This window comes from Penaeus monodon, chromosome 26, assembly GCF_015228065.2.
Source record: "Penaeus monodon isolate SGIC_2016 chromosome 26, NSTDA_Pmon_1, whole genome shotgun sequence".
NCBI classification, from domain to species: domain Eukaryota; kingdom Metazoa; phylum Arthropoda; class Malacostraca; order Decapoda; family Penaeidae; genus Penaeus; species Penaeus monodon.
The window spans coordinates 1,154,364-1,159,363 of NC_051411.1; the positions used below are offsets into that span (position 1 = coordinate 1,154,364).

Sequence of the window (5,000 nt, forward strand, 5' to 3'; positions counted from 1 at the left end):
TGGCTAGTTATTTTAGAAATAAATAAAACTGTTAGTATTGACAATCATTGTTATTGTTATCATTGTTATCACGTTCTGGATTTCAGGTATTGACGTCAAAGTAACTGTACCGTTGCGCAAGGTCTATATGAGTACTTACATAAACCTTGCCGTTGTGTGGGTACTTCCGTGCGCGCAGTCCGTCGCACCCGAGGTAGTTTGGAACAGGCAGCTCCACTCCGTCTCGATGAAAATTCTAGTTGGCAACATCTGAACTAAGTCCCGCCTTTTTTGGCTTTATTCATTGCAAATGTTAAACATTTTTAATTCTATTTATTATTGTTATTTGTTTATTATTATCATTATATATGTATTGGTTTAGCTATTTTCAAAGAAGATCCACTGAAAAACACCACAAAATATCTCACAGACTGACCTGGTAAAATTTAGGGGTGGAGCTAGTACATCATCACGTTTAGCCAATGAGAGTGCTCCGTGAAATATCAGATATAGCTAGATACACAATTATTATAATTTACTCAATATTTTTATAATTACTAGAAGCAAAACAAAAAAATCCTGATATCCAGATCAAAATCTTGGGAAAAAGTCAGTATATTTTTTCGGTTCAGCCTGCTAAATGGGAGTGGAGGTACTTATTGTGCGTTTCTGTACACCACCGATGTGGGGGCCCCAACCAGAAACCCCTGACAGACTGGTAACAGCAATGGAATGTCCACAACACGACCCTGGCAGACTGGTGGCAGCAGTGGGATCAACACTCTCTCTTTCTCTATCCTGTTTTGTCTCTCTTTTTCTCTATTTTTTGTATAGCTATCTGTCTGTCCAATTATCTGTCTGTCTATCTATTAAGCTATCAGTCTTCTGCCGCCTACCCACTTCCATGCAGGTTACAAAGGATAGCATAATGTTAATACATAGGTTGCAGACATGATCAAAGAGCCATGTAGTTAGACCCTGCAGAGTGCACTGGATGCATATGTGGAATGCCTCCAGCTGCAATCGCTAGCCCAGGGATACATTTAGTCTCTCTCTCTCTCTCTCTCTCTCTTCTGTAAAAGGCTGTGGAAGCCTCCTCTGTTGGTCTGGTTGGACAGTTATAGTAGTATGTACATCTTGACTCTTTATTGCTGAAGAAACCAAATGAACACGCGATGCAATGAACAGGGATCGGTGCTTGAGCGTGGTGTGCGGACTGCCAGCCCTTGGGGGGTGTCGGAACGGGAAAGTGTTTGCGGGGTCAAGGCAAGCGTTCTGTAGGTCAGAACGGGTCAGCCATAATTGTCATCTTGGTGCCCGCTGGTTTTGGAACCAACGTGGAAGCCACGTGGAGACTAATTTAGCTTCCGATCTGCAGGCGCCATCTTGAGCTAATGGCTTGCACAGATCCATCTGATATGCATGGCATACTCTCTCTCTCTCTCTCTCTCTCTGTCTCTCTCTCTCTCTCTCTCTCTCTCTCTCTCTCTCTCTCTCTCTCTCTCTCTCTCTCTCTCTCTCTCTCTCTCCCTCTCTCTCTCAGGCCTGTGTTGCGTAATCTTTATCAGTTTTATAACCGAAACAGATGTCTAGATATCAATTCGTATGAAAGGTTTACTTTTTTTCTTTGTGATTCTAAGGGAATCGGATCTAGTTTTAGGACTAAGAATTAAGGAAGAAAAACTATATTCTTTAATATCACGTCAAGACACTGATTTTTTTTCTCAAAATTCCTTCTTTATTTTTTTTTCTTCCGTTTTCATTTTTGTTTTTCCTTTCGTCAGCTTTTTTTCTTGTCTCTTTTCTTCCGTTTTCCTTTTTTATTTCGCTCGTTTATTTATTTTTTCTTTTGCAGTTATACTTCGTTACCTTACTATTTCATTCTTTCGCTAAAGTGAAAAGGAGGGGATAATAATAAGAGAGATATGTATTTCTCTCTCTCTCTCTCTCTCTCTCTCTCTCTCTCTCTCTCTCTCTCTCTCTCTCTCTCTCTCTCTCTCTCTCTTCTCTCTTCTCTCTCGATAAATCATAACGAATATTATACAAAGACATAAAGGTACTAAAACTTTAAAATCTGGCATCGTTCAGTCCTGCGAATTCCTTGAAAATTCCCGTCTACCAGTTCTTGCTGTTTGTTGGAAGAAGCTCGGTTACATTACAGTGCCCTTTTGGAGGTCGTTTCACACCTCGTGGTCAAGAACTTGTCTATTATTGTGCTTTTTACATTTTGTTCTGTTGCCAATTTGCAGTTTTTTGAGATGTAGAGAGCCATGGGTTATGGGTTATTTTGTGTTTATGTATATTTTTTATTTCTGTTATTGTTGCTGTCTGTTATTTTATTGATGGTCCTTACTAGTAATGTTTATTGTACATGATAATATTTCCCATGTTGACGTCAAATGAGCAGATGGCATTTCGTAATTCCATAGTGGCGCTTGGTATTTAACAATTATTTTCCTTTAATGAATCGTTAATGTTTATTTTTTATTATTTGTATGATTATTCCCGTCATTATGATTGTTTATGCTTTTATGATAACTATTTTCACAAATATATATAATTATCATCCCCATTAAATCATCATTATCATCAAAACCCATTGATATTATCATTGCCTTTGTCATTATTATTAGCGACGTTATTATTATCTCCATGGAAGCACTCTTTTGGTTTTGAGTTACCATAACAATTAGTATCTATATTTACAACAGCAGAAATTATTTCTTTTAAATATACCATTATTGTTATTACGAGCGTCAAAATCATCCTCATCCTCATTATTTGAATTTTATGGATAATTACCAGTATCATGGTGGTATAATTCCTTTACCATGATTATAGGGTTATGGTAATAAATATCATAATTAGTTAGAAAATTATGATAGAATGATATATCTCTCAATCGATGCAGCTATGTCTCTCTCTCTCTCTCTCTCTCTTCTCTCTCTCTCTCTCTCTCTCTCTCTCTCTCTCTCCTCTCCTCTCTCTCCCTCTCTCTCTTCTCTCCTTCTCTCTCTCTCTCTCTCTCTCTCTCTCTCTCTCTCTCTCTCTCTCTCTCTCTCTCTCTCTCTCAAGCTTTCAAGGAGGATAACAAACGCATTGTCCACATTGGTCCCTCCTTCCTCCCGCTCCCTCCTCCCTCCCACCTTCCCCTCCTTCCCACCCTCCTTCTCTGTACTCCCTCCCTCCCCTTCTCCTTTCCTTCCCCTCCTCCCTCCCTCCCTTTTCTTCCCTACCCCCCCCTCTAGAGAGCCAAGGAGGAAAGCTCTTGACCTCCCAGTCTTTAGCCTTGAAAACCGATCCTGGTGTCAGCCGCTGCCCCGAGTCCTCTTGGGGTCTCTTTTCCTCTCCTCGAAGCGGCTCGACTCGTCTCGAGGATCTGTCGGATCTCCTCATCCTTTTCCTATTATTGTTGCTGTTGTTTTCATTGTTGGTGTTGTGATTGTGTTAGGCGTTTAATTAGACGTTTTCATGGAAATGATTGTGATAATAATCATGATGGTTTGCTTTTGTTGATGATAATGATATGCTTTTGGTGATGTAATAATAGGGGTTAGATTGGCGTGCTCTAAGGCCTGCTCGTCGCTTTCTCGTTCTTTCTCCCTCCTTCTCTTCTCCCCCTTCTCCCTGTCTCTCTCTCTCTCTGTTTCTCTCTCTCTCTCTCTCTCTCTCTCTCTCTCTCTCTTCTCTCTCTCTCTCTCTTCTCTCTCTTCTCTCTCTTCTCTCTCTTCTTTCCCTCTCCCTCTCTCTTTCGCCTCGCGTCCTCCCTCTCCCTTTTCTCCCACCCTCCTTCCCCTTCCCCCTCCCCCTCCCCCTCCCCCTCTCCTATCGATCTTTAGAACAAGGGATAAAGTAATACACGTTGTCCGGAAGCCAGTTTGGCCAGATTTATTTTCTCGGGGAAATTGAGTGTTGGGCGTTTCGCCAATTCGTTTAGTAAAATCGTATTCAAGCTCGGAAATTTACATTTTCTTGGAATTACTGAAGACTGAAGTATAACCAACGCTTATGTTTGATGACTTAGAAGCAAAAATAAAGAGTTTGGCGCACCAAACACGAGCATAACCGTTGCAACATATGGAATTAACTAGAATATCTATGTTAATGGTATGCTGGATCTTGAGTCTGCAGATCACGTGACACTCAAAGAAAACGGCGAGTGGTGAAACGAGGGGTGACTCGCCCGTAGAGTTTCGAGCGACTTCCTTTTCCGAAGCACACGAGGGAGACGAGACGAGACGAGACGGGGGGGGGGGGAGGCAGGAGGGGTGTGGCTATTAATAATCGCGATACGGCTGCGCACGTGTTTCATCTGCTTGCGTCACGCGACCTTGGAACTTGCGTGAATGTCAAGTGTAGATTAGCAAGCCCGGGGGGGAGGGGGGCACGCTTTCAAGACCGTGCTTGTGACTAAGCTAGGTTGCGTTTGTCTAGAAGAGCTGACGAGGGGCAAGCAAGCAAGCAGGCAAGCAAGCAAGCAAGCAAGCAGGCAAGCAAAATCTTGAGCCTGGCCACCAGCGTGGGTATTCCACGTGGCATGCCTCGTGACATCATTTAGCGGTTTACTTACATGTTCAGAGATGCATGTCATGTCATGTGCTTATCTCTTGACTGGAAATGTCATTGGTGGGAAATCGTGAAATATGCTTTTCTCTTAAATGATTACTACTTATTTTATGTGTTTTTTTTCTCTTGGTGTTTATTTTTTTTTTTATATTTTATTTATTTTTATTTTTATCCTTTTTTATTATATATTTTTGGGGTTGTTGAAATTCCCTTTTTTTAAGTTTAGTCTCTTTAGACATTGTTATTTATTAATTTCTTTCTTTGAACGACTTTTTGTAGACGAGTTTTTTTCTATATTTCTTACGCCCACCCCCGATTTTTTTTTTTTTTTTTTCTTAACCTTCCCCAAGATTCTTTTCTATATTTCTTAACCTTCCCCCAAAATCTCTTCTATTTTTCCTAACCTTCCCAGATTTTTTTTTAATATTTCTTAATCTTCCCCCGATTTTTTTTCT

General features: G+C 40.8%; 1 protein-coding gene across 3 annotated transcripts in view; it reads left to right on the top strand.

Moving 5' to 3' along the window:
• Positions 1–5,000, top strand: part of LOC119589829 (WD repeat and SOCS box-containing protein 1-like) — a 44,687-nt gene that overhangs the window by 12,606 nt on the left and 27,081 nt on the right. The window lies entirely within an intron of this gene.